The following is an 11,719-nucleotide window of genomic DNA, read 5'->3' as shown; positions in this document are numbered from 1 at the left end:
ACATAGACAGGTGTGTGCCTTTCCAAATCATGTCCAATCAATTGAGTTTACCACATGTGGACTCCAATCAAGTTGTGGAAACATCTCAAAGATGATCAATGGAAACAGGATYCACCTGAGCTCAATGTCGATTCTCATAGCAAAGMGTCTGAATACTTATGTAAATAAGGTATTTCTGTTTTGTTTTGAATTGACAAAATATTCTAAACCTGTTTTCGTTTTGCCATTATTGGGTATTGTATGTAGATTGATGAGGAAWWRWTTTTTATAATAAGATTGTAACGTAACAAAWTGTYGAAAAAGTCAAGGGGTCTGAATACTTTCCGAATGCACCCTCATTGCTGCTTAATTTGAAATGGGTTGTTTAGACTATTTAATTACCTTCTTGTAAATTTAATTAGTTTACAGTACTGAACTAATTTGTCTGTTTCAGTGAAGTTGGTGGGAGGCCAATTTGTGAATCACAAGGTTGGCCAAATGTGAGTCAAGTATCAGTATTTGAGTATTGTCTCACACGTTTATGGTTATGGATTACATGTTCATGGTAACCTATCTTCAAAATCTCATCAACAGAACTTGACTTGTTTGAATACTTAAATCAATGTCTCTTTTTTTCTCTCTCCTCAGATCCAACATTGCTGATCAAGGGAAGTTGATTCACTGACCTGAGGCTGAGTGACTTCTTGAATGAAGATAAGCTTTTAAGTTGGCCATTAAAATTGAATTGTCTTTTACCACTGTAGTTGCAAAAGATTKATTTCTCAGTTAAAGGGGAATTACACTTTTCCTGTTTCTGTTGAGTCCGTATGGTTTCATATCGTTATGTGAGTTTCACAGCCATCCTAATGTGATGTTAAAGGGGAACTTCACCCATTTTAAGTTTTTGTGGCCTTACTTTTCTCTTTATATATATTATGTCTACTGTGCCATTAATCCATGTTTGAAAGATTTAACCTTAATATGCAAATATTGAGTTATAGGATGGTGGAAACAAAATATGTAAAATTAGTGAGTTTGGAGTGTTTTATATACACATTTTCATCATGCATTCAGTCAATGGAAAGTGATGATTCAGCAAAAGTGAAACCAATTTTCAGAAATACGATATCAAAAAACGATTTGGGAAATCAACTACAAACACAGAAAGGGAGAACATAAAACATGTGAAAATGTGTTAACTTCCCCTTTAACTGACGGTATAACAACAGAATTTCCTCTTGGGGATCAATCACATATAAAATGCAAACATTTTACAGTTTTGTTATGGTTCGCCGTTAAACTCTAACTCACATAGTAATGATTTTTTTAAACCATCTATAGAATGGACTGGAGAACATCGAACAGAACAATTGATTGTAATTCCCCCACTCATGGTTATTTTGAAATGATTTGTCTCTGCATTCCTGAAATATGACGTACCAGTCGCCAGCCAAATTAATGCAAAGCTGTATGATGAGTCGGGAACTGAAGTTGATGGAGAAATGTTTGAGGAGGTGCTGACACAGCCAAGTCCTGMTGTTTTCACAATCACACTGGACAATGATACTGGTATGTGTTGGTTTTTCACAGTAATACAGTTCGAGGTTTAACTGTCGGCCTCTCCTCTGGACCAGTCACTTTGTATAGGGCTGTGTTGCTTTCTCACATTCATTTGGAATGTCTGTCTTTGTCAAAACCTTTACAATAATCAACCACTTTCTGTGACAGTATCTTCCCAGATGACTTCCTCCTTTGCCAGTTCCTTGTTGGAGATCTCGTCCATTGAGTCAGATGATACTGTCATTCTGAGCGATGATTGGAGCCCTTCAAGAAAATGACAGAGAGCTGAGGATGAAGCTAAACAACATGTATGTTTCTGAGTGTAATGTAATAAGCATCTGTTTAGAATCATTATTTGCTAACCTCTCTTTCTCTTAACTAATGTTCCGTATATCAGCTTACCCCTCTGATAGTTGGGAGCTGTAAACCAGTGCATACSTTTTTACCTGCAGTGTCCGATGAGAGCGTATAAGGATGATTCTGGATTGTTCTTGATCATTTTCCTTTCATAGTTAAGAAATAACATACTGAAGAAGAAATCTGGTGGCGCTCTTGTCATCAATKCTCTCGAACCAAAGGACACCAGACGAAAGATGATACATTTTCTCACAGCAGAGATGACCGAGACTCACGGTTAAGCACTAAACCAGGCACGCAAGAAAGCTGTCTGTATCTAAGATGTATTTCAGATGAATGTTGCTATTATAGGGACCAGAATCAACAGGGGGCTTCATTGCAAATGGATGTATAAAGTACTCTTGTTGTCAGGACATCAGCACCACGCCATGAGGGAGTCATATGCTCAAGGAATTGTCGACTTGTTCCCTTACCTCAAGGACTCCTACAAAACTAAAGGATATGTGAGTATTAATTGGCCWAAATGTTTTTGTATATGCCACATTTTGCATGCATTTGTGTTTGTGTTACACATCTTGCAATTGTTGTCTGATTAGGAGTGTRAATGTATGTGTTGATGTGACTTTTCCATTGTGTTAAGATGAGTGAATGTGTTCTCCTTTTCTTCAAGGAACATTATTTTGACCCTCAAACTGGAAATAGTTACTTGTCCTCTGAACCATCCAGAGGAATTCAGCTTCACCTGAGAAATTACCACCTAGCCAGTAATTCAGTGGTGGCCCAATAGCTGAGATAGAGACTCCATCCCATCCAGAGATTACCCTGATTGGTGAAAAGTGTAGGGAAGCCATTTCCCTGATGAAGCATTCTTCTGATGAGGTCACCAACAAGCAGAAGATGAGGATGACAWATGAATACAGACGGAAGATGACTCATGACCCAAGTAAATGCTGCGAGTTGCTGACTGAATTTCCACAATTCATGGATATGAAGTGCCTGGTAAGCTCTTCAACATTTCAAACAAATTCACATTTCAAATTCAACATTTCAAACAACATCACCTCATCGGCATCCTCCCTTGAATCCAAAAATGGAGAGTTTGATTGCTTTGGKAGTTTCGTAACTATTGTGCTATTGTATTACATTTTGCTCAGTATCTTTCTGTGTTTAGGATGGACAGTGACCTCTCCTCCATCCTCCTCCAGCTCCATTTGATTCCCCCTTCATCACAAGGCCACAAAAGACCAGGCAAGGTGTCTGCCTCAAGCTGAGAAGCATCTCGTCATATTCAAAAACGTTTGCATTGGTCTCCTTTTCTGAGTACCTAGTGTCACGGTTTATTGAATCCAAGCCACTATACTATTGGTGAATTTGAAATAATGGTAGTGTTTCTTTTGTTGTTTTTGTCTTCAGGCAGGAACCAGTATCCAGAAACACATTGATGCTATTGCCCAAAGCAGTTAACCGTACCTCCTTGCTGTCGGGACCAAGAGGAGCAGCATCCATAGTTACTTCCTCATCCTGGACAAGCAAGCTCTGACATGAAACTCTACAAGCGCCTTTTCTTTAGTTTATTTGTTAAATATTTTCTTTACTCTTCTTGAACTGCACTGTTGGTTAAGGGCTTGTAAGTAAGCATTTCACGGTAATGTCTACACTTGTTGTATTTGGAGCATGTGGCAAATAAAGTTTGATTTGATGAGCTCTTCGATCTGATGCTGCACAGTATGTACACCTTCATACAGACAACTGTGTACAAGATAGATATTGGGAAGGTTATAAAYAGTCCATGTGTTGTAGAGCTTAGAGCTAGATTCCTACACTTAAGCAGAAATATGGAGTTCAAATCTGATTTTTGTTTGTCATGCTAACTTTGGAGTTCCATCTTGCTTGTTAGGAATCTCTAGTTGATTCATGGACTTTGCCCTGGTAAAACACTTACGCTGAAATGTGGTCAAACAGGTTGTTGTATTTGGTACTTTTCCAGGCTTAAGGAAACATGGTACACGAAGGACAAGAGGATGTTCTATTGAACACTGACATGGATAACAAAGATAATAGTCAGCCAAGTGATGTCATACCTACAACTTCTTATGTCTTATATCCAACAAGAACATCCTTGATTTGTGTGCGTCAGCTATTGCACAACTGCAGGCTGCGGGTGTAGGTCAGACAACTGTAAATAGTTCTGTATCTTCCATGGAAGAAGCAGTTATTGAGATACAGGGTCAAGCTAAAGAGACAGCTCTGAAATGTATATATTCACAGCACACAGAAATGCTAGGCAAAATTCAACAGTCTTTTCAGGATATTGAAAACTCTTTTACTTCATTTAATTCCGAATCAAAACTAAAAAACTATTTTGCACAGAAATGGGAAACTGTTAACCCGGTGGGGAAAGTGCTTGGTGTTAGATCTGATCATAGAAGAAACAAAACAACTGGAACTTATGATCAAGTAGTTGTATCTTACAAGATTGCTTATGTTCCAATTCTTCAGACATTGCAGTAAAATTATTTTAACCTTTATTTAACTAGGCAAGTCAGTTAAGAACAAATTCTTATTTACAATGATGGCCTACACCGGCCAAACGCGGACGACGTTGGGCCAATTGTGCGCCGCCCTATGGGACTCCCAATCACGGCCAGTTGTGATACAGCCTGGATTCGAACCAGGGTGTCTGTAGTGACGCCTKTAGCACTGAGATGCAGTYCCTTAGAACACTGCACCACTTGGGAGGCAAGTCACCCTTTCGAAGGAGTTTACTTGCCGTACTAAAGCCAATTGTAAGTGACCTGAAAGTGCTTGAGGCTGAGGGAATTGAAGTTTCCATATTTGATGATCGTGTTCATGGCAGTATTGTCCAAGTTACTGGTGATAATCTGGGCATACATTGCCTCTTTGGTATTGTAGAATCATTTAGTGGCCGGTATTGTTGTCGTTTTGGCCTCACTGAGAAGGGGGATTTTCAAACTGTGTTCTGTGAAGATGACCGAAGTGTGATTTTGCAAACAAAAYGCATGCATTCAGACCATTGTCAAACTARACAGTCAAATCCAACACTACCTCATGTATACGGTGTGAAACATGCTTGTTTATTGAACTCTCTGCAGTACTTCAACACAGCTGACTGTTGATATTATGCACAACATTTTAGAAGGAGTTGCARAGTTTGAGGTAAACTAGTTTTACACTATGTACAAGCAAACTCTGTGACTGACAGATACATTTCTGGTAGAATCCAGTCATTTAACTATGGCTACACAGATAGTAGGAATCGTCCACCTGCACTCAAATTGGATGATGYAAGCAATGCTTTGGGCCTAAATGCTATCCAATCTTGGTCTCTTCTTTGCAATATGCCTTTGATATTTGGTGATCTGGTTCAGAATGATGATTAAATACTTGCAACTGCTACTGTTACTACTACAGATCGTGAATATTGTGTTTTCTCCAGCATTAACCGAGGGTATGACWATCTTTCTAAAACACTTCATTGCTGAGCATCATGGGCTCTTCAAGTATTTTTTTCCTACTAGGAATCTTTTTCCTGAACACCATTTCATGATACATTATCCTCTGTGTGTAAGGAATATTGGGCCGATTCTTCACACATGGTGTATTCGTTATGAGGCGAAACACAACTTCTTTAAAACATAGCCAATGAGGTTAAAAAATATSACCATGACACTTGCCAAAAAGCACCAACATCACATGGCATATAAATGGGAATCTTTCAGCCAGGACAGATTAGCCATAGGTCCAGGGAAGATGGTAGAGATCAATGACATGAAAGAAGGTCCTGAGATTAAAACTAGATTCCCACAAATGMTCTCTCAGTGAAATGGTTAAAGCACGAAGGTGCTGACTATCGTCTTGGCTTGATCGTATGTGTTGAAGGACATTGTTGTGAAAGATGAGCAAGTAATATTGGTTACCTCATCCCTTCAAACTCTTTGTTTTAATGACAATTTCCATGCATTTAAAGTTTTATTGAAGCGAATTGAGCTGTGTAAGGTCAATGACATTATGTGCTACAAACCATTTGATTTACAGATGGCTTATGGATCAAATTATGTTTGGTATGTGGTTCCATACTGTCAGCTATTGCAACTTTGAGTAGGCTGCTTTATCGATGTTAACATGGTGTACAGTACATTTTGTTTTTGAACCAAAGATGTCCAACTCGTCTGCAACTTCTCTTGTTTTTTGTTTTATTCATCATTGTGTTACCTTGCTCGGAAGTGAAACCATGTCCAGTGCATGTTTATTTAAAAAATGTATTTATTGTATTTTATTGTTAAAATGAAAACWTGTTTTGTTCATAAAATAAGTGAAATAGTTTCCCCTCCAAAAAATGGTAATTAAGGATGTTAAAAGCAGCTTTTCTTTGTTGGAATGTGGGTGGGTATACTGGTCATTACAAATATGAATGCAAGTYGACTGCTGATTGACTCGAGCGGACCCTCAGGAGTATTCCATCCATCATGGCAAGCAGMTTTTTTTTRRTRRMMTTTRRTTRRTWWAAAAAAAAAAATTCTCCAATTTATGCTTTGGCCATATACCAGTATTGGCCAAGTCAACATCATTATTTGGGTATGAGTTAACAGAATATTAACTTTTAAAAGTAAGATATTCACTGGACAGTTATTTCAAATGGGACATTCCAGAATCCATGTCTCTTGACATGACAGAATGCCTTTGTTTTTATAGTACGTTCTAAGATTGTAACACATGCCTAATTTGATATTTGAAGCACATATTTTTGGGACATGATGCAATTGTTATTTTGTAATTCCAGAAAGCATTGTTTTTACACTGGACAGAGTAACCAGAAATGTGTATGTTAACACTAATAAAGAGTTATCTCTAGATTAAACCTAGTGTTGATTATAAATTACACTGTGAGTGTTAATTCACCCTTAGTGTTACATTTTAGTGACACTGGCAAGTGTAAACCAGTGTTAATTTTTTACAATGCAGTGTGTTACATGAACACAAAAATGAAACACTATAATCAAAGTACTTTTTACACTCTAGAGTTGGACCATATGTTATCCGGGGTAGTGTTAAAATTAATTCTAAGTGTTGATTTAACACGGCACAATGTACTGTGTCGACACATCACACAGACCCTAGCTGCTGTCTGTACCCACTGAAAGTCTATCCTATCTGCACCTATACCACCTTTTTTTTAATCCGCTGTCGGAATAAGCTTTGGAGAGAGATTCAACTGCAATCGTGAAATTAGATTAAATTAATCTTCGGCGTGGCGAGACCGCTGTATGGTTTTAGTGTAAACAGTATTAAAACTAGATGCTCCCGTTTTTCYGCTCCATGGTTGTCGGGATAATTCCAACCCCTGTGGGTAGACTACCTGCCACAGAAGCTATCCTTTCCCCTACAGACAGAGAGATTATTATGATTGCTAATGTAGTATTTTGGACTGCCACACGTTGAGAGAGGGAAGTATCTCTATCAGAGGACCAGAGATGATTGCTCCCTATATAGTGCACTACTTTTTACCAGTGCCATTGGGTACTCAGCCATGTTCAGCCTTCATTTACATTCAACATTTTTGCAAGACTTTTCAGCATGTGAATCTGACAGGAAACCAGACCTGTCTATTGTAATCCACATGCATATGGCCTGTAATTAGAGACATTATGACTTGGTGAGGAGAACACACCTGCTCCAGCTCCCTCTTGTGTGTGTGACTCACACACACACAGACACACACAACAGRGCTTTCAGAGAGAGGAAGGGCTGCCCTGTCTTTACCTCTTTCCCTCGACAGCAGTCAGCGTCAACTCTGTTTTCAGACAGGAGATGTGAGGGTGCTTTATCGCTGCGCTCACCCACACTTTCAAAGTAGCTCTGACGATAGTTGATACTTGCAAAAAGAAAGGGAGAGAAGCAGGGTGAAATTACCCCACTTTGATACCGATGACAAATTTTGGGACTTACCACTTGAAAAGGTAGCCTTTTCTAATCCTTCTCCAAGACTGAGGCAAGAGTTTTCCTTGACGTCCCTGTATTAAATATTGAATGCACAGAAACAAGACGGCAGCCAGGATAATAAACAGCACTGGGAAGGATTTTCACTTTTATTAATCTCTCTCTTCTACCTGACCTCTGTAATGGCTGCAATCTTCCCACWGCAAATATGAGCTGGGGGCATGTCCAGCATTGTTGAGTGAGAGAAAGGGTGGAGGGAGAGAGAGAGGGAGAGAAAGAGAGAGGGGGGAAAGAATGCCTTCCAGCTCTAGCTTCAGATATTTGTCTAATTTCTGTGAATGCCAGGGCTATGCGATATCAGTTTAAACACCACTAAGTGTTAATGATGTTAAAATCATGAAGTGAGACCTGCTGTATGACAGAAGCAGTTTTACACCAGTGTAAAGTGGAGGAAAAAGCAGCAACATCTCTGTCAGGGGACGAAGTGTTTGACTACAGAGTATCGCCGGGATCTTCATCTATATTCATCAATTAACAAAAATATGATTTGAATTATGYATAATAACCCTCAGAATGGTAATTCAAAAATGACTTTGTGTCACTGACCATAAAACCAAACAGGCCATGTTTTAACTTAATAGATTAATTATCTTCGTTACTTTGATGGCCAAGCATCAACAGACATGATACATGAATATTCCTCCATATTTGGGCAACAAAATCTTTCTCTTCTCTTCGATGGAAGGTTTGATGATTTAATCATGATGGAAGGGAATATCTGACTGAATTCTAACATGGCTGTTTCTGTGTTTTTCCCCCGGTTCTTTTTAAAGCTAGAATCCTTAAAACAATAACAAAGATTACTCCCCACCCCTATTTTGCTAAAAAGCTAAGCGATGAGGCTGGAGAAATGTAACCACTCAAATTCATAGACAGAACTATGGATGCATGAAGAGATATAGTTTACAGACAATCAGGCAAACGGGTGTGGTATATGGCCAATATACCACGGCTAAGGGTGTTTTATGTACGACGCAACCGTGAGTGCCTGGATACACCCTTAGCCGTGGTATGTGGCCATATACCACAAACCCCTGAGGTGCTTATTGCGATTCACTTTAAGTCTTTACTGAAGACTCATCTCTTCGGTAGTCATATGATTGAGTGTTAGTCTGGCCCAGGAGTGTAAAGGTGAACGGAAGGCTCTGGAGCAAAGAACCACCTTGCTGTCTATGCCTGGCCGGTTCCCTCTCTCACTGGGATTCTCTGCCTCTAACCCTATTACAGGGGTGTCACTGGCATACTGGTGCTCTTCCATGCTGTCCCTAGGAGGGGTGCGTCACTTGATTGGGTTGAGTCACTGACGTATATTTCTGTCTGGGTTGGGCGTCTTGGGTTGTGCCGTGGCTGAGATCTTTTGGTGGCTATACTCGGCCTTGTCTCAGGATGGTTTTGGTGGTTGAATATCCTAGTGGTGTGGGGCTGTGCTTTGGCAAAGTTGGGTGGGGTTATATCCTGCCTGTTTGGCCCTGTCCGGGGGTATCATGGTGGGGCCACAGTGTCTCCTGACCCCTCCTGTCTCAGCCTCCAGTTTTATGCTGCATTAGTTTATGTGTTGGGGGGCTAGGGTCAATTGTTATAATCTGGAGTATTCTCCTGTCTTATCGGGTGTCCTGTGTGAATTTAAGTATGCTCTCTCTAATTCTCTCTTTCTCTCTTTCTTTCTCTCTCTAGGAGGACCTGAGCCATAGGACCATGCCTCAGGACTACCTGGCATGATGACTCTTTGCTGTCCCAGTCCACCTGGCCGTGCTGCTGCTCCAGTTTCAACTGTTTCTGCCTGCGGCTATGGACTGACCTGTTCACTGGACGTGCTACTGTCCCAGACCTGCTGTTTTCAACTCTCTAGAGACAGCAGGAGCGGTAGAGATACTCTTAATGATCGGGCTATGAAAAGCCAATGACATTTACTCCTGAGGTGGGTGACTTGTTGCATCCTGACAACTACTGTGATTATTATTATTTGACACATGCTGGTCATTTATGAACATTTGAACATCTTGGCCATGTTCTGTTATAATCTCCACCCGGCACAGCCAGAAGAGGACTGGCCACCCCTCATAGCCTGGTTCCTCTTTAGGTTTCTTCCTAGGTTCCGGCCTTTCTAGGGAGTTTTTCCTAGCCACCGTGCTTCTACACCTGCATTACTTGCTGTTTGGGGTTTTAGGCTGGGTTTCTGTACAGCACTTTGAGATATCAGCTGAMGTAAGAAGGGCTATATACATTTGATTTGATTTGATTTGATTGCTGTTATAAACTGGTTACCAACGTAATTACAAGAGTAAAAAGAAATGTTTTGTCATACCTGTCGTATATGGTCTGATATACCACAGCTTTCAGCCAATCAGCATTCAGGGCTCGAACCACCCAGTTTAGAATCTGCAAGGATCAATGGGTATATACCATTAATTTATAAGTCAAAAAATMAATGTACAGTCGTGGCCAAAAGTTATGAGAATTACACAAATATTAATTTTCACAAAGTCTGCTGCCTCAGTTTGTATGATGGCAATTTGTATATACTCCAGAATGTTATGAAGAGTGATCAGATGAATTGCAATTAATTGCAAAGTCCCRCTTTGCCATGCAAATGAACTGAATCCCCAGAAAACTTTTCAACTGAATCCCCCCAAAACATTTCCAACATAATTACAAGAGTAAAAATAAWWGTTTTGTCATACCTGTCGTATATGGTCTGATATACCACGGCTTTCAGCCAATCAGCATTCAGGGCTCGAACCACCCAGTTTAGAATCTGGAAGGATCAATGGGTATATACCATTAATTTATAAGTCAAAAAATGAATATACAGTCGTGGCCAAAAGTTATGAGAATTACACAAATATTAATTTGTCAATTTGTATATACTCCAGAATATAATGAAGAGTGATCAGATGAATTGCAATTAATTGCAAAGTCCCTATTTGCTATGCAAATGAACTGAATCCCCCAAAKACATTTCAACTGATGTCAGTGATTCTCTCYTTAACACAGGTGTGAGTGTTGATGAGGACAAGGCTGGAGATCACTCTGTCATGCTGATTGAGTTCGAATCACAGACTGGAAGCTTCAAAAGGAGGGTTGTGCTTGGAATCATTGTTCTTCCTCTGTCAACCATGGTTACCTACAAGGAAACACGTGCTGTCATCATTGCTTTGCACAAAAAGGGCTTCACAGGCAAGGATATTGCTGCCAGTAAGATTGCACCTAAATCAACCATTTATCGGATCATCAAGAACTTCATGGAGAGCGATTCAATTGTTGTGAAGAAGGCTTTCAGGGCTCCAGCAAACGCCAGGCCCGTCTCCTAAAGTTGATTTAGCTGCGGGATCGGGGCACCACCAGTACAGAGCTTGCTCAGGAATGGCAGCAGGCAGTGTGAGTGCATCTGCACGCAAGTGAGGCGAAGACTTTTGGAGGATGGCCTGGTGTCAAGAAGGGCAGCAAAGAAGCCGCTTCTCTCCAGGAAAAACATCAGGGACAGACTGATATTCTGCAAAAGGTACAGGGATTGGACTGGGTAAAGTCATTTTCTCTGATGGAATTCCCGTTCCGATTGTTTGGGGCATCTGGAAAAAAGCTTGAAAAAAGAAGAAAGGTGAGCGCTACCATCAGTCCTGTGTCATGCCAACAGAAAAGCATCCTGAGACCATTCATGTGTGTGGGTTGCTTCTCAGCCAAGGGAGTGGGCTCACTCACAATTTTGCTAAGAACACAGCCATGGAATAAAGAATGGTACCAACACATCCTCAGAGAGCAACTTCTCCAACCATCCAGGAACAGTTTGGTGACGAACAATGCCTTT

The 11,719-nt window shown here is 40.2% G+C and overlaps 1 long non-coding RNA gene across 2 annotated transcripts; it reads left to right on the top strand.

The window, feature by feature from the left end:
• Positions 1-431: 431 nt before the first annotated feature.
• LOC112069679 (uncharacterized) lies at positions 432-6,681 on the top strand. Of its 2 annotated transcripts, none has more exons than XR_011475433.1 (7): positions 432-479; positions 628-1,548; positions 1,708-1,847; positions 2,052-2,399; positions 2,567-2,895; positions 3,068-3,144; positions 3,310-6,681. It is a non-coding gene; the product is annotated as an uncharacterized lncRNA (long non-coding RNA). The 2 variants fall into 2 exon arrangements; XR_002893773.2 differs by having other exon boundaries at positions 3,068-3,149.
• Positions 6,682-11,719: the final 5,038 nt, after the last annotated feature.

Source organism: Salvelinus sp. IW2-2015, unplaced genomic scaffold, assembly GCF_002910315.2.
Source record: "Salvelinus sp. IW2-2015 unplaced genomic scaffold, ASM291031v2 Un_scaffold1077, whole genome shotgun sequence".
In the NCBI taxonomy this organism is placed as follows: Eukaryota; Metazoa; Chordata; class Actinopteri; order Salmoniformes; family Salmonidae; genus Salvelinus; species Salvelinus sp. IW2-2015.
The sequence above is the reverse complement of the archived record's forward strand: the minus strand, read 5'-3'. Positions and strand labels throughout refer to the sequence as shown.